This window comes from Ovis aries, chromosome 18, assembly GCF_016772045.2.
Source record: "Ovis aries strain OAR_USU_Benz2616 breed Rambouillet chromosome 18, ARS-UI_Ramb_v3.0, whole genome shotgun sequence".
Classification (NCBI taxonomy): Eukaryota; Metazoa; Chordata; class Mammalia; order Artiodactyla; family Bovidae; genus Ovis; species Ovis aries.
In genome coordinates this window covers 63028135-63051645 of record NC_056071.1, presented here as the reverse complement: position 1 = coordinate 63051645, position 23511 = coordinate 63028135, and the positions used below count along the sequence as shown (strand labels likewise).

At 45.0% G+C, this 23511-nt stretch overlaps 1 protein-coding gene and 1 pseudogene across 4 annotated transcripts in view; one reads left to right on the top strand and one right to left on the bottom strand.

Moving 5' to 3' along the window:
• WDR25 (WD repeat domain 25) overlaps positions 1 to 23511 on the bottom strand; it is a 145778-nt gene that overhangs the window by 5752 nt on the left and 116515 nt on the right. The window lies entirely within an intron of this gene.
• Positions 3947 to 5296, top strand: LOC114109080 (tRNA-splicing endonuclease subunit Sen15-like; annotated as a pseudogene).

Here is a 23511-nt window from a genome sequence, read left to right as displayed (position 1 = left end):
CACAGCGCCTTGGGCCCGCCTGCCAGGCCTCGCGGCCTGTTTACCAGCTCCCAGGGCGCCACCATGTGGCCACAGCACAAACACAGCTCTCCGGCACCTCGGCCGCCAGTTGGGAAACCACCTGTCTTGACATATATTTCAAAAACTGAAATTTAAAATCTTGCCAGTGTTGCAGACCGAGATATCATAGCATCCTCTTTCAAACATATGTAAGTCAAATTCACGTGAAATGCAGCACTCCATAAATCCAATTTAGACAGAGGGGTATTTTGAGACCCATTCTCCAGATGAGGAACACTGAGGCTCAGAGAGATGCAGGCATTTGCTCAAAGGTGCAGGGCCAGGGCGTCGTGCTTCCCAGGGGTGGAGGGACCCCATCCAGGCCTCCTGTTGGCCAAGTCCTGTCTTGGTAAATGTTGGGACAAATTCCTGGGAGGAGGGTGGGCAACCAACGAGTGCCTTCTTTGAGCCTCTTCAGAAGCAGTCCCCAGTGAGCATGGTTTCTGGGTAGGCCCCTGGAGCCTGAGGAGTGGTCCACGGGCAGCAAAGAGAGGGTGGCCATACAGGCCTTGGAAACCAGGCCAGACTGTGCGGCTGCTCCCCAGACAGCACGGGGCTGCCGGCCTCCTTGCCTCCCTCCCTTCCTCTCTCCCTACACCAGGATCCCGCAGGCCTGCCCTGCCCTCCCAGGCAGCCTTGAGTCTCCTGCAGTATGAGCTAGAAGGAACGCTCCAACTCCCAGCCAGAAGGGGCACAGCAGCTGTTTTGCGGATGGATGCTCTGGCCTGCCCATTTGGAGCTAGGGCAGTGGTCTAGGGCCTGTGAACAGACAGGGCACGCCGCCTCAGTGCCCAACATCTGCCCCTATGAGGACACGCTATTCCGACTCAACAAGCACAGCGCTGTCTCAAGATAGGCTTTGGAACCTGCTCTGGTGGGAAGAGCAGGGAGGGGTGGGAACGAGGCCGGTCACCGGGACACCGGGGCTCTAGACCCACGGCCCCGCCCATCTACGGGGCCACGCCTCTCCCCTCGCTTACAAACCCCCTCCCCACCACCAGCCACCTCCCACCTCCACCCTGAGGCCACGTGGGGGCTGCATGCCCTCCTGTCCCCCTTCCCAAAGCTCTTGCCATCACCGCATCCAGGAGAGGAGCAGGGGGCTGAGGATGGCCAGGGCAGCAAGGGGAGGAGTAAGTCTGACCCAGCTCACGACCCTGGACATGACCGGTGCACCGAGGAGTTTCTCCTCCCATGTCGGGGGCACAAGGCCCCCAAGAGCCCCACCGGCTCACAGAGAATGGCCGCCAGCGGGCACGACCGTGAGGCCCGTGGGCACCGGGACCATCTCCAGCAACGGCACCTCAGTCCCCACATGCACTCAGGAAACGCACTGACCCAGGAAAGTACGGGGAAGAGGACCGCTCCAGGAGCTCCAGCCGGGGGCGGCGGGAGCACCAGATAATTCATCTCCTGCCGATGCGGGAGGAAGCTTCACCATGGAGGGCGGCGCAGAAGCCCGGAGGAGCGAAGTGCCAGAGTGCTCGGCCCGAGGCTGGCAGAACTACCTGCATGCCCACCAACATGCCACCTTGCCTCCCCAAGACAAACTTTTCCAGGAGAATGAAAACCCTTGTTCTGTACGCTTCCTGAGAATGCATGGAAATGGCCCAATTCATTAGAGCGTCATAAAATCGAAAGGCAGGGAAACCAGCCGTGTTATGGGTGATCCCTGCCAATAACGGTGCTGTAAGTGGAAGGCTGACCTTTGGAGTGATCGCCACCGAACATGATTGACTTGACTTCCCAACTGCTCCTGCCCGGGGAGAGAGCAGGGAAGTCATTTGTGCGTCTAGTTGGTGGGTTTTATGGCGAACTTAATTACACCAACAGCTGGTGCAGTCCTGCCCCAGGGGTGTGAAACAGCGCTACGGGCCTGACTAGCTGGATCCAGAGGGGAGCCTTGCTCAGGCTCTTCTGGCAACTGGGGCCTCTATCAGCAGATGCTTGGAGACACTTGGCCAAGAGTCTACGGCTCTGGGAGAAAAGGAAGACGTGATCAAGACACATTCAGTGCAATGAAAACTGCCTGATAACCCTTTAAAAAGTCTGCTTGACCCACGAGACAATCCTGGGTAACTGGGCTGCTCTGGATTCATCTGAAGGCTCAGCTTTCCCTTCCCGGGGTCCCTGCCACGTCCGAGGTTCGTGGGGTTGGAGGGGGCAGGCAAGGCTCCAGTCCAGCCTGCTAACACACTGATGCCCAGGGCAGTCCTGCCCTCACCGCGTCTGGTTTCGAATCATCACCACCCGGGGACTGGCCTGGATGACAAGCTTCTACTCAGCGCTGGATCCCGGAGAGAGGAAGGGCTGGGGAAGCCAGTTCCCCTCCTCCCACCTAGGCCCGCAGGGACAGCGAGGGAGCCGCTGCTCTGGGCCCCACAGGACGGCCGAGGCCACCTGACCACCCCGCAGGACGCGGTGCTCCTGTTTGTTTGTCTGGTCACCCTTGGCCAGGACTGGGTCTGCCCACTGCAGGCAGCAGGAAGGTGTGTTGACTGAAGGATAAGTGAGTGAGCAACTACACAAACAGATGAATGAACAAAAGTACAAGTTGAAAAGCTGCGACCTGTGGCCTCCAGCTGCCAGGAGCATGCCGGCCCTTGGGCATCACGAAGTTCACCATGGGCCCCTCCACGGCCCTCGACATGGAGACAAGCACACTTCAGCCTCCAAGGATCTCTGAGGCCGCGGCAGGGAGGTGGGGTGGCGCTCAGTGCATGCATGCACGGCATCACCAGACATCCAGAGGTGGAAGGGCCAAGCTCTCAGGCAGACGCCCAGGTATCTGAGCGCAATGGCCTGTCTGGCTGCCTGGTCCAGGACAGGCAACTCACCTCTCCGCGCCTCAGTCTCCACACCTGCAAGGTGCGACTAACAACAGGACCTATGGCTCGGGAGGGAAGGACGGCGACAGGCCTGGCTGAGCGGCCAGCACAGAGCAGCTGATCACAATCCTCCTCCCCAGGCCAGCCAGAGCTTGTCCCCGGGATGGGGTCGCGGGTCCTTGGACAAATCCCTCCTCCCCAAACCTCAGTTCCTTCCCCTTGGAAATAAACATATTGGTCTCTTTGGGTTCTGAGACGAGACAAGTCTGCACAAAGGCATGCTGGAGGGTTGAGCACAGGGCCCCTTTCCGTGGCTTAAAATCAAACAAGGGAAAGTAGCTGGTCACATGGGACAGTGTACACCAAAAGTGCTCTGTGGGTAATTTTTTTTTAATCAGAAATTTCTATTAAAAACAAAAAGACATTATACAAATATGAGAAGAGAGTATGATTAAATTTTTCTACAACCTGAGACTAGGGGAAGCTATCCTGGGTAGCGCCCCAAGGCCAGAGCACCAAGAGAAAAGACGGCAAATCTGAGCACATGAAAATAATAGTAATAACAACACTAAACACTGTTGTACGGCATAAGAAACAATAATTAAGAGGAATAAAGAGGACAGATGGGAAAGATACTTGAAATTTATAGGTCTTGTTCTTATTTAGTTGGTAAGTCATGTCCATCTCCTTGCGACCCCATGGACTGTAGCCTGCCAGGCTCCTCTGTCCATGGAATTCTCTAGGCAGGAGTACCAGAGTGGGTTGCCATTTCCTCCTCCAGGAGATCTTCCAGACCCAGGAACAGAACCTGTGTCTCCTACACTGCAAGCAGATCCCTAACCATTGAGCCACCTGGGAAGCCCCAGTTTATAGCTCACTACCCCTAACAGTCCCTAATACACAGACAGTTTCTAAAAATCGATGAAAAAGACCAATAGCTCTACAGAAAAAATGGGCAAGAGAAATGAACAGAGAGTTCATATGAGAGGGAATGTAACTGTCCTTCAATCCTGCTCATAAGAAATGAAATTTTTAAATTACATGGAGATGGGCGCGCCGCACGGCCGGGCATGGAGGAGCGCGGCGAGTCCCAGCCGACCGCGGGCTGCGGCGATGAGCGCCCGGGCGACGATCGCGGCGGCGGCAGCGCCCACCCGTGGGCCCCCGAGGACGCCTGGATGGGCACGCACCCTAAGTATTTAGAAATGATGGAATTAGATATAGGAGATGCCACCCAAGTTTATATAGCGTTCTTGGTTTACCTGGACCTCATGGAGAGTAAAAGCTGGCATGAAGTAAACTGTGTGGGACTACCAGATCTCCAGCTCATCTGCCTTCTTGGTACTGAGATAGAAGGAGAAGGGTTACAGTGCTTCCCTCAGCCATAACAGGATAAGGGAAATCTTGAAGGCATCGCGAAAATTGCAAGGTGATCCCGACTTGCCCATGTCGTTTACTTTGGCTATAGTGGAGTCTGACTCTACAATAGTCTACTACAAACTCACTGACGGATTTATGTTGCCGGATCCTCAGAATATTTCGCTTAGAAGATGACACCTATCCTTCCCGATTAAGAATCCTTATCCTGGATTAAGAACCATCAGCCTGGTTCATCTTTTATCTCAGAGATAGTCAGGGCTGACTTAGCTGGTCCCATTCCAGAAGTTTTCTTTTTTGAAGAATAAAACTTTCCCATATAGAATTTATTTTGTTAAAACAAAAAAATAGTAAGATAGTTGCTCTAGAACTTTCTCACCTGGAGACAGTTTGATTATAGTCATATACAAGTTTATGCCTATGGTATGTTCAGAAGGATAGGACATTCTTGAGACCACCATCTCTTTCCCTTACTGAACTCTCTCTGTGCCTTTTGGTCACTACAGCTAGTCTGCAGAAATGGAGAATTTACTTTAGTTTTCATGGTACAATTAATGTTACTTCCTTCTTTGGTTAACTTTAAATCAAAATTAAAAATATGCTCATCCAGAGTATAAAATTGCATATCTAGATTAATAGGGACCAGAGAAGTGTTAACCTACAAGAGCACTGGGCCTTTTTTTCCCCTATTCTTACTACTACCACCATACTGTATCATAGCTAGACTATTGTAGGAGAGATATTAATGGTAGCGGACAGTGTGAACCTTAAAAACATCTTTCTTCAGTAGACCTAGTTTTTCTACTTTTTCTTAATTAATTGTTGCAAAGAAACGTATTTTTAAAAGTTAAAGCAAGAGTCAGAAAAGTTTTTCTGGAAAGTGCCAGAAAGGAACTATTTTAGGTTTTTCAGGCCATATAGATTTTCTCACAACTTCTCAGCTATGCTGTCTGTAGAATAAAAATAATTGTAGACAGTATGTAAATGAATGGATATGCCTGTATTCCAATAAAACTTTATTTACAAACACATGGCCATAGTTTGCCAACACCTGGTCTGGGGAAATAGTCAATAAACATACAAAGGTAATGAATTGTGTGTTATGTACCCATTAAAAATTAGAAATGAGTATACTGTAAAACATGAGAAAATGCTTAGTAAAAATAAAAAAGCAAGATACAAAAGTGTATGAATGGGTATGATTATGGCTGTAAATAACACACCAAGTGTATAATAAAAAAGAGGACAAAATAAATTCCTAACTGTGGTTATAATAGGAGCGCAGGGCAGTAAATGGACGGCTTTGTCTTTCTTTAAGATTTTAGTTTTTCTTTGTTGGTATTACTTTTATAATAAAAATGTTTTAAAGTAAAAAAATAAATAAATAAAAATAAATTACATGGAGATATCATCTCTTATCAAATTAGAAGACCCCAAAGTTTGACAACACACTCCATTAGGTGGCTGTGGGGCATTAGTTACACTACACACTGCTGACAGAAATGTAAAATGGTCCTGTCTCCCCAGAGAGAATTTGGGCAACGCCAAGCAAAATGGCATATGCCTTGTTACTCAGCGACATGTATAACCCAGCACCCCGACTTGTAGGAACTGACCCCAAAGTTACAGCAGCAAATCCCAGAAAACAGAAGCATGAGGCTTCCTTCTCCAGGGGACCTTCCCAACCCAGGGATTGAACCCACATCCCCTGCACTGCAGGCAGATTCTTTACCGTCTGAGCCAAATATACAAAAAGGGACCGGTTAAATAGATGTCAGTCCAGGCACGTTCTGGAACGCTATGTGCAATGCTGAGAAAGAGAGTGAGGTCCGCGTCCCTGCCTGCTGTGGGCCAGCTGCCAGGAGACACTGCTCAGTGCAAAGCCAAGGCAGAGAGAGACAGGGCGGAAAGGAAATACGAGAGGTTGGTGTTTGCCTCCACAAAAACAGCAGAAAATAAACCAGAAACTAAGTAAATAAAATCGGTCAGGCTGCCTCTGAAGGGGAGAGGACAGATTGGGGAATTCAGGGCTAGAGGCAGAACCCAAAGGATCTCTACAGAGGGGTAGACAGGAAACATATTAGGGTTTGGAAGCTACACCAGGCACTGTTGCACACTCTGTGTGTGTGTGGTGTGTATTTGTGTGTGTGTGTGGTGTGTGTTACAGTCATTTAAAAATGTAAAAATCATTCTTAACTCAAGGGCCATACAAAAACAGTGTAGCCAAGATTGGACCCATGGGCTGTAGTTATCCAATCTCTTCTCCAGAACCATGCCCATATTTTATAAAATTATACAACAAAATTAACTTAAAAGGCAGACTCTAAAATGTGAAAGCAAAATTAAGCAAATAAAATTAACCATCTTGAGCTAATAGCTTAACCACACAAATGGGGTTTATTTTAAAAGACATGAAAGCACAGTAGTTGAAGGTAGATCCTCTGTTGATATACATTATAAACTGAAAAACAGTAATTTGATGGTAAATCTTAATTGGATATACTTTGCAAACAAAAAGAACTGTGAGAAACCTCACACTGTCTTCGGTCATTACATTGCTAGTGTCAGCACATACCAAAAAAATTGAATTAAGGCAGAGAAAAATAAAATTTTTCAGTATAAAAGAGATTTTAAAAAATGTACAAAAACAAAGAAGTTAAAGAAAAGCTCTGTAATGCTAAATCTGAATTGGACAAATCAGCATAAACAATGATATATTTTTTCTTAAAAAGTAAAACATTTCCTAGCTCTGTCTGATGGAGGAGGAAATCGCAACCCACTCCAGTGTTCTTTCCTGAAGAATCCCAGGGATGGTGGAGCCTGGTGGGCTGCCATCTGTGGGGTCGCACAGAGTCGAACATGACTGAAGCAACTTAGCAGCAGCAGCAGCTCTGTGTGAAGGAGCCAAGAAACAATGAGCAAACACCACACTCAGATTTGGTTTCTAAACCCGATGAAACCCACAAGAGACACAGATGACAAAGCAAGGCATCACACTAGTCATTACAACTGTACATAACCTATGTTTAAGAAGGTAGAGGGAAGACTGGGCAAGGCTAGAAGAGACGTGGAGGATACAGGAGCCCCACAGAATTTCTAGCGATGGGATACACAGTGTTCGAGGGAAAGGTGCATTAGATGGGGCTAACATCAGATGAGACACTGCAAAAGAGAACATTACTGAGCCAGAAGACACAGCAAGTGAAAATTCCAAAACATACTGGAAAGAAAAAAGACTGAATTTTTTAAAATAAACAAAATCTAGTTTTAAACCCAAATGGAGCAAACCTACTAGGGCCTCTCACTCTCTTTCATAAATTATAGCTAAAAAAACTCTGGACGCACTCCAAGAAGCAACTAGCTGAAGACTTTGCAAAGTAAACAACAGCTGGTAGGCTGAAGAGGGAATCTGAAATTTGAAGAAAGACCAGTATAACAGGTAAGGTTCCAGTCTTTGTTTTAGTTTTGGGGGGAGGGGGGCATTGGGGGTTTGTTTGGGGTTTTCTGTTTTTTTTTGGCCTTTTAACTCCTGATGTTGACCCACAGACAGACTGAATTAAGGAATTACATAGTAGACATGGACAGCAAAAACTGTAAAATAAATCCATCATCCTGGCCAGAGGAATAAGAAAATGGGTCCTCGTAAGCCAGAGAGTATGGGGGAAAGCTTTAAAATATCTCCTTGCTCTCCTAGCCCTGCCCTGATGCCAACCCCAACGGCTCTGACAGTGCAGGACAAATACCTAAAAACCAGAAGGGAAGAAATCTGAATAGAAGAACCAGGAAAAGAGGGAAAATTCATGTTATCTTTTCATCTATTTTCTCTGGCCAATTTATGTTGAAGGGGATCCCACTTACGGACATGGTGTGACCAGGCAGCAGGCTAACATTCTCAAAGAACCCCATCTCTGGGCGGGAGAACCAGGAAAGGAAGTTCAGGAAGCCAGGCAGCATGGAAGAAATTCCAAAGAGGAGAAAGCTGAGAATGGAATCCTCTGCTTCTGTATATGAACTGACCACACCCCAGGACAATCCCTAAGTTACCTGTGTGTGGAACATAACCGAAGAAGCACAGCGAAAGCTTTGAGAAGTGACATGATATATTACTGCTGCCCCAGTCTGAAACTAACCCTTCAGTGGTTCAGCATAACAAAGGTTTTGAATATGGAACTGCCTACAGGAGAGAAGGAATTCACAATCTGAATCTAACAGGCTTGGTTGCCTATTAAGACAAACAAATCACTATTCTCCACAGGATTTTAACAAGACCAGGATCTTACAACATAATATTAAAAATCACAATATATTCTGAATTTACTTGGCATACAAAGAACCAGGAAAATGTAAACAGTACCCATAAGAAAAGTGAAATGATATATGCCAACCCCAAAATGACCCAGATGTTTGGCCCATACTATCAGACACATTAAATAGCTATTAAATAAAAATCCTCAAATAAACATCTATTAAATAATAATCCTCAAGATAAACACCCCTGAAATGAATGGAAAGATGATCTCAACAGAGAAATAGAAATATATAAGCAGTACCGTGCATGCTCAGTAGTGCCTAACTCTTCGCAACCTCATGGACTCTAGCGCGGCAGGCTCCTCTGTCCATGGGCTTCTTCAGGCAAAAATACTGGAGTGGGTTGTCATTTCCTCCTCCAGGGGATCTTCCCAACCCAGGGACTGAACCCACATCTCCCATGACCCCTGCATTGGCAGGCAGACTCTTTACCACTTGAGCCAATGTGGAAGGCCAGAAATTAAATACACACACACACACACACACACACACACACACACATACATATAAGTGAAAGTGACTCAGTCGTGTCTGACTCTTTGTGACCCCATGGGACTATACAGTCCATGGAATTCTCCAGGCCAGAAGACTGGAGTGGGTAGCCTATCCCTTTTTCAGCAGATCTTCCAGACCCAGGAATCAAACCAGGATCTCCTGCATTGCAGGCAGATTCTTTACCAACTGAGCTATGAGGGAAGCCTATATCTATATCTATCTATCTATCTATCTATATATATATATATATATATATGCACACACTTATACACATAAACACACACATATATGTATACTTTATAGCTTTAAGTAGAAATTTTAGAACAGAAAAAAATATTTTAACAATGGGATAAGCACCATAACAAAATGGAAGTGACAAAAGAAAGAACTGGTAAACTTGGGAAAGGATCAATAGAAATATTTTGACCTTAAGAAAAATGAGGACTTCCCTGATGGAGCAGTGGATAAATATCCGCCTGCCAATACAAGCGACACAGGCTCAATCCCCGGTCCAGGAAGATTCCAGTGCCACAGAGCAACTAAGCAACCATGTGCCACAACCCCCAAGCCCTCTGGAGCCTGTGTGTCGTGACCACGGAGCCTGTGCACCACAGCTCCTCAAGTCCACACTGCCAGAGCCTATGCTAGAGAACAAGAGAAGCTGCCACAAGAGGCCCAAGCTCCTCAACGAGGAGTAGCCCCTGCCCGCCACAACTAGAAAAGACCCACTCAAAGCAACAAAGACCTAGCACAGTTAATAAATAGATTAATTCATTAAAAGGAAAGAAAGTTAAATCCTAATTTAAAAAGAAAAAATGAGTGAACTCTTACGAACTTGTGAGATAATATCAGAACTTAAATATTTTAGTCAATGGAGTTCCTAAAGGACAGGGATAAGAGTCATGCCGAAAAGAAAAAACACTGATTGAAAAGTGTCCAAAAATGAGCACACCGAACCTTTACCAAAATAGACCATGTCATAGGACATCAAACAAGTTTCAATAAATTTAAAAGGACTCAAACATACAACGTATGGTGTGTGACCACAATGGAGTTAAATTAAAAATCACTAACAGATATACGGGAGAAGGCAATGGCACCCCATTCCAGTACTCTTGCCTGGAAAATCCCACGGACAGAGGAGCCTGGTAGGCTGCAGTCCATGGGGTCGTGGAGAGTCAGACACAACTGAGCGACTTCACTTTCACTTTCTACTTTCATGCACTGGAGAAGGAAATGGCAACCCACTCCAGTGTTCTTGCCTGGAGAATCCCAGGGACGGGGGGAGCCTGGTAGGCTGCCGTCTATGGGGTCGCACAGAGTTGGATACGACTGAAGCGACTTAGCAGCAGCAACAGATATATAGATATGCAAAATCTCCAAGTATTTGCAATCTAAATTCTCCTAAGTAATTCATGGATCAAGAGGAAATATAAAATGTCATTAGAAAATATTTTTAACTGAATGAAAATGAAAAACTGTATCAACAGTTGTGTAATGAAGCTGCAAAACCTAGAGGAAAACTAAAAACAACTGAACATCTATAGCAGAAAAGAATAAAAATCCCCAAAGAAAATAAACCTAAGTTTTAAGCAGAAAAGAAAAAAGTTTAAAAAGTAAACTGATCATTTCTTAAAATAAGAGAAATAGAGAAAAATCAGTGATACAAAAATGTATACTTAAAGGTCAACAAAATTGATAAATCTCTATCCAGACTGATAAGAGGAAAAAGGGAAAAGATGCAAATTACCAATATCATGAATGAGAGAAATGAGGTGATATCACTATATATTATACAGATATTTTTAAAATAATTTAAATAGCATGAAAAACTTCACACCAAAAAGATAATATTGATGAAATACATGCATTTCTTGAAGGACAGAAACTACCAAAGGCCACTGAAATAGAAAAAGAAAATTGGAATAATCCTATATTTACTAAATAAATTTTATTTGAGGTTTCAAGCCTTCCCAAAAGGAAATTTCAGGCCAAGCCAATTTCATCTCTAGTCAATTCTAGTAATCATTTATGGAAGAAATAATATCAATTATACACAAACTCTTCCAGAAAACTGAAAAGAAAGGAACACTTTCCAAGTTATTTTATAAGGACAGAATTACTCTGATACGAAAACTAGAGAAAATCACTGCAGATGGTGATTGCAGCCATGAAATTAAAAGACGCTTGCTCCTTGGAAGGAAAGTTACGACCAACCTAGACAGCATATTGAAAAGCAGAGACATTTGCCAACAAAGGTCCATCTAGTCAAGGCTATGGTTTTTCCAGTAGTCATGTATGGATGTGAGAGTTGGACTGTGAAGAAAGCTGAGCACCAAAGAATTAATGTTTTTGAACTGTGGTGTTGGAGAAGACTCTTGAGAGTCCCTTGGACTGCAAGGAGATCCAACCAGTCCATCCTAAAGGAGATCAGTCCTGGGTGTTCATTGGAGGGACAGATGTTGAAGCTGAAACTCCAATACTTTGGCCACCTGATGAGAAGAGCTGACTCATTTGAAAAGACCCTAATCCTGGGAAAGATTGAGGGCAAGAGGAGAAGGGGGCAGCAGAGGGTGAGATGGTTGGATGGCATCACCGACTCAATGGACATGGGTTTGGGTGGACTGTGGGAGTTGGTGATGGACAGGGAGGCCCGGCATGCTGCAGTTCATGGGGTCGCAAAGAGTCGGATACGACTGAGCAACTGAACTGAACTGAATACTAGACAAAGATATTATAAGAAAAGAAAAGATCAGATCAATATCCCTCATGAATACAGATTTTAAAATTCTTACATTTTAGCTAGTAGAATCCAAATTATGTAGAGAAGATAATATGTCATAATCAAGTGAGACTTATCCCAGGATTACAAGGTTGCTTTAATATTTGGAAATCTTTCAAGAAAATTCACCATATTAACACAATAAAAGAGAAAAACTACACTACCCCTTCAACAGATATGAGAAAGGCATTTGACAAAATGTAGTGGTGATTCAAAATAAAAGCTCTCAACAAACTAGAAATAAAAGGGAACGTCCTCAAACTGGTAGGAGCATCTACCAAAAAACAACAAAATACTACAGCTAACATCATACATGACTATGGAAAAGAATATTTTTCTTCTAAGATTGGAAATAAGGCAAGTATGTCTTTTTTCAACATTTCTAAGTCAGCACTGTTCCAGAGGTCTGAGCCAGTGCAATAAGGTAACAGGCGGCAGTGTTTTAGTCACTGAGTCGTGACCGACTCTTGTGACTCCGTGGACTGTAGCCCACCAGGCTTCTCTGTCCTTAGGGTTCTCCAGGCAGGCATATTGGAGTGGGTTGCCATTTCCTTCTCCAGGGGCTCTTTCCCACTCAGGAACTGAACCTGGGTCTCCTGCATTACAGGCAGATTCTTTACCGACTGAGCTACAAGGGAATCCAAGGGAACAGGAGGAAGAAGGAAAGAAGAAATTACATCTAAATTAGGAAAGAACCATTTAAGCTGCCTTTATTCACAGATGACATGATCGTCTTTGCAGAAATAGAATCTACAAAGAAAGAAGCAACTAGAATACGTGAGCTTAGCATAGTTGCAGAATTCAAGGTAAATATACAAATATCCACTATATTTTTATACTTTAACCATGGATAAGCAGAAATTGAGAAATACTTCTTACAATAGCATAAAAATATATAAATACTTATGGATAAATCTAACAAAAGTGTGAAAGCTTTAATTATATGGAAAAATATACAATGATTATGGATTGGAAGACTCAAAATTGTTAATAATTCAATGCTCCCTCAAATTGATCTGCAGTTTAAATGCAATATCATTCAAAGTTCAAGCAGGCTTGCTTTTCTTTTTTTGTAGAAACTGACAAAGTGATTGTAAAATTGAAATGTAAATTCAAAGAAGCTAGAATAGTCAAAACAACTTTGAGAAAGAAAAAGAATTGAGAGACTTACATTACCTGATTACAAGACTCATTGTAAGATTACAATAATGAGAACAATAGGGCATTGGTGTAGAGACAGACAAAGAAAACAATGGAATTGAAGAGACCGTACCAAAAAGACCTACATGCATTCAGTTATCTGATTTTCCACAAAGGCATAAAGTCACAGATACTGTTTCCAACAGATGCTGCAACACTACTGAATATCTATTTGTAAAACCATTAACTTCTATCCATACCTTGTACCGTATATAAAAATTAATACAAAATGGACCACAGACTAATAAAAAGCCCAAATCTATACAATTCCTGGAAGTAAAGAGGAGCAAATCTTTGTGGCCTTAAGTTATACAATTTACTTATATTGAGCACCAATAACAAATGTTGATAAACTGGACTTTACTAAAAAAAAATTTAATTTGCTCTTAAAAAGCTGTTATGAGAATGAAAATACAACCTGTAGACTGTGAGGAAGGATCTACAAATCACACATGTGATAAGTGTCTTATGTTCTAAATATAAAGAACACTCAAAACTCAGTATACAAAAGCAATCTGATTTTTAAAATGAGCAAAATATCTGAACAGACCATCCAAAAAAAAAACAGAAACAGATGGCAAGTAAGCTCAGGAAAACATACTCAACACCATTAGTCATTAGGGAAATGCATAGTAAAATCACAGTGAGATAACACATCACATACATTTTAGAAGGTCTAAAATCAGAAAGATTGACCATACCAAATGTTGGCTAAAACAGAGAACAATGGAACCCTCACACAATGTCAGTGGGAATGCAAGAGTGCAACCATTTGGAAAACTGACAGTTTCTCTACAAGTTAAACATACACCAGTCATGACCTAGACTTTCCCCTCCCAGGTATTTATCCAATGCCTCCATCAGTTCAGACCTCCATGACACAGTACCACAGATTACACAACAGACGTTTATTTTCCCACAGCTCCAGAGGCTGGAAGTCTGAGATCAAAGTGCCAACGGAACGGAGGCCTATCTCTTTGGCTTGAAAATGGTGCTCTCTTTTGTGTCCCCATGTGGCCTTTGCTCTATGCAGCACACAGAGAACGCTCTGGTGAAGTTCCTCGTCTTAAAAGACACCAGTCTGTACTTCCCGGTGGTAAGGTGGATGAGAATCCACCTGTCAATACAGGGGACACGGGTCTGATTGCTGGTCCAGGAACATTCCACATACCATGGGGGAACTAAGGCCCATGAGCCACAACTCCTGAGCCCACATGAAGCAACTCCTGAAGCCCATGTGCCTAAAACTTGTGCTCCACAACAAGAGAGGCCACTGCAAAGAGAAACCTGCGCACTGCAACAAAAGCCCAGCACAACCAAAAAATAAATGAAAAGACACAGTCCCACTGGATTAGGGCCTCACTCTTAGGACCTCATTTATATGATCTAAATCAACCCCCTTATGATTATACACTGGAAGTGACAAACAGAGTCAAGGGATTAGATCTGATAGACAGAATGCCTGAAGAACTATGCCAAAGAATATTCAAACTACTGCCCAGCTGCACTCCTTTCGCATGTTAGTAAGGTAATACTCAAAATACTTCAAGCTAGGCTTCAACAGTACATGAACTGAGAACTTCCAGATATACAAGCTCGATTTAGAAAAGGCAGAGGAACCAGACATCAAACTGCCAACATCCATTGGATCATAGAAAAAGCAAGAAAACTTCATAAAAAACATTGACTGAACAACAACTTAGGTCCCCATTTAACAACCTTAATTAGGTTGTTAAAGGCCCTGTTTCCAAATATAGTCACATTAGGGGTTGGGGCTTCACCTCATGGATTTGCAGGGGGTGCAGGGAAACACAGCTCTGTCCGTAACACCTAAGGAAATGAAAACATGTATCCACACAAAGCCTTGTTCACTGTGCTTTGTTTGTAATAACTAAAACCTGGAAACAACCCAGTGACCATCGATAGGTAAGAAGGTACACTGTGCAACAGCCTTAAAATGGAATGCTACTTAGCAACACAAAGGAAGGAACTATTACTGATACTCGGCAAAGCGGGTCCATCTCAAAATAACTATGCTGAATCGGGGGAAAAAAAGTCATGCAAAAAAGAGTTACCTGCCATATGACCATATTTACACAAACATTCTAGAAAATGGAAACTAACTTCTAATGACAGGGAACAAATCAGTGGAGGCATTAAGAAGGGGCACAAAAACACTTGAAGGTTATGGGTGTATTACAGATCCTGGTGATGGTTTCATGGGTGTATGTGCACGTCACCACTGTATGCTTCAAACATGTGCTATTTATTAGATGCCAATTATGCTTCCATAAAGGTAATTTTTAAAGGGCTGACATGGGAAAAATGAAGGCAAAACAAAGACTTTTTTGATAAACAAAAACTGAGAATTCACAAGCAGCAAATCTACACTGCAAGAAATGTTAAAGGTAGTTCTTCAGACTGAAGGGTATTAATAGTAGATTGGTGCTCAGATCAACAAGAAGAAATGAAGACACTAACAGCCGATTAAAAAATAAATTGAAAGAAATAATGATAAGAGTAATTTTATTTCAACAAATCTGACAACTTAGATGAAATGGACAAAATCTTTGAAAGAAAAAAAAATTACAAAAATGAAGAAGAAATAGAACACCTGAATAGCCCATATATACACTTTCTAAATTTACTTTTTATTTCATATTGGGATACAGTTGATATGCAATGTCTTGTTGGTTTCAGGCATACGGCAAAGTGACTCAGTTATACATACACATATACCCATTCTTTTCCATAGAAAAAGCAAGAGAATTCCAGAAAGACATCCACTTCTGCTTCATTGACTACGCTAAAGCCTTTGACTGTGTGGATCACAGCAAAGTGTGGAAAATTCTTAAACAGATAGGAATACCAGACCTGACTCCTGAGAAATCTGTATGCAGGTCAAGAAGCAAAAATTAGAGCCAGACATGGAACAACAGACTGGTTCCAAATTGGGAAAGAAGTATGTCTAGTCTGTATATTGTCACTCTGCTTATTTAACTTCTATGCAGAGTAAATTACACAAAATGCCAGGCTGGATGAATCACAAGTTGGAATCAAGATTGCCAGGAGAAATATCAGCAACCTCAGATATGCAGATGACACCACCCAACGGCAGAAAGTGAAGAACTAAAGAGCCTCTTGATGAAAGAAGAGAGTGAAAAAAGCTGGCCTAAAACTCAGGATTCAAAAACGAAGACCATGGCATCCAGTGCCATCACTTCATGGCAAATACATGGTAAAACAATGGAAACACTGACAGATTTTCTTTTCTTGGGCTCCAAAAGTACTGCAGACAGTGACTGCAGCCACGAAATTAAAAGATGCTTGCTCTTAGGAAGAAAAGCTATGACAAACCTAGATAGTATATTAAAAAGCAGAGACACCGCTTTGCCAACAAAGGTCCATATAGTTAAAGCTATGGTTTTTCCAGTAGTCATGAATGGATGTAAGAGCTGGACCGTAAAGAAGGCTGAGTGCCAAAGAATTGATGCTTTTGAACTGTGGTGTTGGAGAAGACTTCTGAGAGTCTCTTGGACAGCAAGGAGAGCAAACCAGTCAATCCTAAAGGAAATCAACCCTGAATATTCACTGGAAGGACTGATGCTAAAACTGAAGCTCCAATACTTTGGCCATCTGATGTGAAGAGCTGACTCATTGGAAAAGGCTCTGATGCTGGAAAAGATTGAGGGCAGGAGGAGAAGGGGGCAGCAGAGGATGAGGTGGTTGGATGGCATCACCGACTCAATGGACATCAGTGTGAGTAAGCTCTGGGAGATGGTGAAGAACAGGGAAGCCTGGCGTGCTGCAGTCCATGGGGTCGCAAAGAGTCGGATACGTCTGAGCAAATGAAATGATCTGAACTAACTGATATACGAGAAACAAACAACTGGAAAATAAAAATTTTCTTAAAAACCCATTTACAATGGTTTTCAAAACCATGAAATACTGAGAAATAAATTTAATGTAATATGTGAAATCTCTGAACACTGGAAACTACAAAACCCTGCTGAGAGACACTAAAGAAGATCTAAATAAACAGAGAAATATAATGGTCATGAGTCAGAAGACTCAATATCATTAAGATGTCAGTTCTTTTGATATTGATCTGTTTATTAAATATAATCCTAATCAAAATGCCAGGAGGCACTTTTTTTTTTTTAGAAAGTGACAAAATGACTACAAAATTGAAATGGGATGATAAAAACCTAAAATAGCCAGAAAAAAATTTGAAAAAGGAAAACAAGTTTGGAGGATTTGACGATCCAATTTTAAGAACTACTGTAAAGCTACAGTAAGGGGAAAGATAGCTATATTAACCAATGAACAGGACTGAGAACCCAGAAAGCGACCCGTGCGTACATGGACAACTGGTTTTCAAACAGAGGTCCAAAAGCAATCTAATGGGGAAAGGAATGTCTTTTCAACAAACGGTGCTAAAACAGCTGAGCATACACTGCGTGACAAAGCTCAACAAATCTTACCTTGTACTAGACACAAAACTTGACTCAAAATGGACCCAAGACTTAAAAATACAAACAAAAACTATGAAACTAAAAAAACACAGGAGAAGGTCTGTGCAGCCTTAAAGTGGGCAAAGATTTCTCCGCTAGAACACACAAAAAAGCCATGGAATGGGAAAAAAACATACAAAGAACTCCTGGACCGTCATCACCATCCTCACTATTATTATCACCTTAAATAGGCAAAAGACTAGAACTGACTTTCTGAGAAGAAGGTATTCAAATGGCCGACAAACCCATGAAAAGGAGAGCAGCATCACTCGCCATCAGGAAAATGAAATGAAAGCCACGAACAGATACCACTTACACGTCCACTACAATGGCTAAAATGGACAAGACTGACCACACCAAATGTTGGTGAGAATGGGGGACAACTGAGACCTTCCTACACTGCTAATGGGAATGCAGAACGGTACAACCACTTGGGAAGCAGGCTAGCAATTTATTACAAATGCAAACGTATATGTTTGCATATATACATACGATACCACCTAATGGCTACACTCCCAGTTACATAAAAGACAAGTGGAAATACATACCCATACAAAGACCTTTTTCATGAACAGTCACAGCAGCTTCATTTATATTAGTCATAACCCCAAACTGGAGACAACCCAGAATGCCATCAACAGGTAAATGGATAAACAGATTGATACAGTCATACCCTGGAATATGACTCAGCAATAGAGAGGGATAATGAGACATACAGCAATGTGGATGAATCCCAGACAATTATGCTAACAGAAGCCAGGTACGAAAGAGTATCTACTGCATGATTCCATTTATACAGAAGTCCAGAAAAAACACATCTTTAGTGACAGAAAATAGATCAGTAGCTACCAAAGGGCTGAAGCAGAGGAAGAGATTTACTGCAAAGGGGCGGGAGGGAACCCGTGAATGATGAAAATGCTCTGTATCCTGATTGCAGTGGTGGTTCTGCAAATGTATACACCTGTCAAAACTCATTGATTTGTGCACAGTAATGGGTGGCAGTTAACTGTATTAAGTTGTAATATAGTTGATTTTTTAAAAAAAAGGTTCAGAAGCCTACTTAAAGGAGGCTCAACTCACCAAATACTGGGCAATTTGAGCACTGGAATAATAAGAGCCACAACTGATTGACTTAATCAAATATGTTATAAAGACAAAAATTCATAATGATACAAAAAAAAAGAAGAAAAAGTCCATGAAAACCTAATTAGGTACTTTTAGAGATGCTAGGGAAGCAACTCATTATTCTGAAAACTTGTAAATAAAGGAAAAGACTCAAGCTTTTCTCTTGCCTTTTCTGTCCTCAGGGTAGCTAAGTTTGAAAGCAAAGCTTTCTCTGTAGAAGTAGTCCGGTATTCTACAACCTCTAATGAATTCGTAGATCTCAACAGTGATCATTAGTAACTACTGAGATCATTAGGTGAAGACCTGATGAGGATTTTATAAATGGGATGCCAGGCAGACAAGCCCTGAACTCCCTGATGAATCACATCATCATCAAAAGTGGCTCAACCAGACGTTGGGGGCCTCCTGATAGAAGAATGTACCATGACCTGTTCTTCAAAAAACTGAGCCTGAATCTGATCAAATATTCTTGAAAAGGGGAAGAGAGAAAAAAAGGAAAAAAATCCCTGAATCTTATCAAGCATCTATCATAGGTACTACCTGGGAGCTTATTAGAAATGTATCTTCTCTGACCCCACTCCAGACCCACTGAGTCAGAATTAGAATCAGAGTAACAAGTTCCCCTGGTGATTTTGCGTGCACATCGCAGCATCAGAAGCCCTGTCTAGCCTCAGCTCCCAGTTTATAAGACAGGCAGGGAACAGAGGAATGTGCTAGATGACACCACGGGGGATGCAACGAGGAAAATGAAGGACGAACAACCGGTGTATTCCCCCATAAATAAATTACAAGGAAGGAAAGTAACCCAGAGATTGAACAAGGCTTAAGAGCTCTGTCAACCAAATGTTCAGTTCCTCATTTGAACAAGGCAACTGTTTTAAGAATGTTTAAAACCATGAGGCAATCAGGGCAACTGAAATATGGATTGAATATCTGATGATATGAAGGAACTATTGCTAAATTGTTAGAAGGACAATGGTATTATAGCAATCTTTTTCAGTCTTTATCTTTTAAAGAAGTAAGAGTGGGTGCAAATGAAATACTGGGCTTCCCAGGGGGCACTAGTGGTAAAGAAGCTGCCTGCCAGTGCAGGAGACAAGAGATGCGGGTTCGATCCCTAGGCTGGGAGGAGGGCATGGAAATCCACTCCAGTATTCTTGTCTGAGGAATCCCCATGGACAGGGGAGCCTGGCGGGCGACCATCCTTAGGGTGACAGAGACTCGGACACGACTGAGCGACTTAGCACACACGCACAAATGAAATACTAGCATGTTTATGGGATTCATGTCAAAACAATTCAGCAGTGGGGGTGGGGAGGGAGAGACTACTGGGGAAAATGAGTAGGATCAGAGCTAAAAGAAGCCTGGCCATATGTTTATAATTGTTGAAACTGGGTGCTGGAGGTTCATTAAACAGTTTCTCTACTTTGGTATATATTTAAATGCTTCAATAATACAAAGTTTCCTTAAAGTGCTCTGTGGGGAGGAATGAGCTTCACAAATGGGGCCGGAAACAACAAGCCGAGGGAGGACCTGAGGAAACCTCACAGCAGGCACAGCACAGGCATAATTAAAGCAAAACCACAGCTACAGCAACATACATCTGTCTTGTCTCGTCCGGAGTGCGGTCCCACCCTGCCAGCAGGGCTCCAGTGGTCTTCAGAGGCAAGGCCGAGTCACCGAGGCTGGAGGCAACACTGTGCTGCGTAAATGAGACTCTGGAGCTCGGTGATGCTCCTACCTAGGTGCCAGTGGTTTCTATAGAAACCACCAGAGAATGGTATTTCGGAGAGCACAAAGCGTCTCCACTGGTCTCCACCAGCTTTGTTCACACTTACCCATCAGCATCTGAGATCCAGCCTATCAAAGCGGGCCTCGTGGCTCACTTTTTAAAATAGGTACAGCTCATTATAAGGCACCTGCTCTCAAACGTTTCCAAGGAAACAGAGGCCCCAAGACGCCCTTCTCTAAATTCATTAGCATTTAACAGCCCTTAATGAGGCTTAAAGATGGCGCGCTTTAATAACCATATGCTGGGGGAGGACACCTTTCCCTTTGGCATTTAGGTATAACTGATGAGCTGGCTTAGGCTCCCGGAGGACCAGCCTCTGCTCCGAGCCTTCCTTAAAGGCAGAGTGGTGAGCACTAGGGGTGTCCGTGTGCCTGGGGAGGGCTCCTTGTCCCGAAAGCCTCCCTTGAGGTGCTCAGCCCTGGGCCCCAACCTACACATGGCCAGGGTGGAGGCCCTGCACTGATATCTGGGCTAGCCTTGACTCCTGACTCTCCTCTACACACACACACACACACACACACACACACACACACACACACACACACACCAACTTACACACTCACACACCCTGTGTGCACTTCAGTCACACAGACTCCTCACTGTTCCCTTATGTGTCAAGCCCCTCCATGCCTCTGTGCCATGGTGCATTCCTTATGCCTAGAATTCCTCACCCTGACTTGCTGCCTAGAAAACTCCTATGCATCCTTTAAAACCCTCTTTGTCAACTGAGCCTCCCAAAGAGCCAGAGAGACTCATCAGTTCCTTCCTCTGCGGGCCTTCCACCATCCCCCCATGACAACTATCATCACTCTGCTCTCTAAGTGTCCGATTCTGTCCCCTCCCCTTGGCTGTGAGCTCAGGGCTAGGCGTGGGGATGAGCCCCTTTCCCCTCTATCCCACAGCTACTCACCATTCAGCAGGTATTTGGTGAGTGTTTGAAGGCTCCCTGACGAATGGATGTAGACTGAACAGCTCCAGGGCCCTAGGGAGTCAGTCAGCAGGTGCGGGGAGGGGAAGCCCCTGTCTGGGGGGTTGCAGCTCCCCCTGGGGAGAGGGTGCTGACCCCTCACAGCATGTGGCCTCAGCCGAGCCTCCCCAGCGACACGCGGCGGAGAAGGGCCCTGCTCCGTGCAGACCTCATCTCAGAGTCTAGCCCCTGCCTGACAGATGGGGGGACTGAGGCCCAGAGGACGGGGTGCTGAATGTAGGGCTCACCAGGGCCACTTAGGCCTTTCCCAAGGGGGAGGGGTGGGGAAGCAGAGGAGGAGACTGTCCTTAGGATGACTTGGAGAGGAGGAAGCCGCCACCAGTATGGGGGGGGGGGAGGAGGCATGTGGGAGGGCAAGGGCCTCCCACCTCTCCCTCTCCACGCCCCCTGAAATTGCTGGGCTCACGCCAGAGGCTAGGCTCCTCTACTGCCTCCAAGCAGCAGCAGGATCTGCCTCCTGGAGACCGCCTTGCTCGGCGGGACACCCACAGTGGGGCCTGAGGAGATGATGCAGTGAACGGGGGGGGGGGGGGGGCTGGTTACTGGGGCAGGTCATGAGCCTCGGGCCTGAGGGAGCGGGGGATGAGGGGACCCTGGAGAGAAGCAGCCAAGTGTGTCTCACTCTCCAGGAGCTCCAGGGAACCCAGGAAACTCCCCCACCCCTGGCCACCTCTGGGTCGAGCCTGTGTGGCCACCTTCCTCTGTCTCTCGGGCGGTTTAGTGGCCAGTCTCTTGGGAATCACAGGACCAGCAACAGCTCCTGGGCGCCTGGGGCTGGGTTCCCACTGAGGCACCTCCTAAGGGCCCGCTCTCCATTCGTCCCTCCATTCCAAGCCTCCATAATCACTAGGCAATAATTAATTCATTTCTCTCTTTTAAAAATTAATCAAAGACACAAGGGAATGTATATCTGAGCCTCTGATCAGCCTGAGAGGACCCCTGTTATCGCACTGGGTTAGAACACCTTCGACCGAAAGCAGGCACTTGACATTTTGGTCAGGTGCGCTGCCTGGCTGGGGGGAAAGCACGACCTCCACTGAGCTTCTAGCAAAACTGAAGGCAGCTGGTGAATGCCGATCACTGCAGGCTCGTAGAAAGCACGGCCCCGCAGTGACTGTCTGAGAAGCCCCTGGACAGCAGGGAGCATTAGCTGAACACCTACTGTGTGCGTGCACCTTGCCAGGTGCTTCCCCTATGACCCCGCTCCATGCTCATAACCGCCCTGGGGGTGGGGATCCCCAGCCCCGCTGTGTAGACGAGGACACCAGACACAGAGACGTGACGGGCTGGCCGGTAATCACCCTGCTGGGTGGAGGCAAAGTCAACGCAGCTGACACTGGAGCCCCACCCCACCCCACCCCACTGCACCCCACAGGCTGCCCAGCCAGGGGCAGAGAGTAGCTGCTCAATTAGTGCCTGCTGGATCTGAGCCGGATCTGAACACGACCCACGGAGAGGCCGTCACGTTGGAAACAACTGTGAAATTTCAAATTACAGCTGCAGAGCGCGAGGGAGAGGAAAAAAAGCAGAAATAGACAATTACACGTGTATCCACGTTGCTGATCCTCTCAAGTGAAAAATTGGTTTTCCGCACTGTACAATGGAGGCATGAATTAAGAGCGGGTTCTAACAATGCAGCCGCCCCCAAGGCGGCCCGGCTCAGTGGTGCCCACGCCCCTCTGCTGTGCCCAGCGTGCACGCCTCTCTTCCAGGCATCTCAGACCCTCCGGAGACCATGGGGGCAGCATGCAGAGGCTCAGGCCTGCCCGGGGCAGGAGGGACAGAGAGTGTGGGGCTGTCCTGCCTGGGCCTGAGAGGGGGAAACCAGAGCACAATGGCCTTTGCCCCCTGAGACCCAGTCCATGGCCAGGACAGGGGCCCTGGAAGGAAGCAGGCCTCCAGTTAGGCAGTACCCTCTCACCCCGCCTCTCCCCAGCCTCCAGCCCATCCCTCTGAACCAGACCTTCCCTGAGGGTGGTGAGTGTTCATACATCTCTCTTATGCCCCAAACAAGCCAGCTAACCCACCAGCCCTGTTCGTAG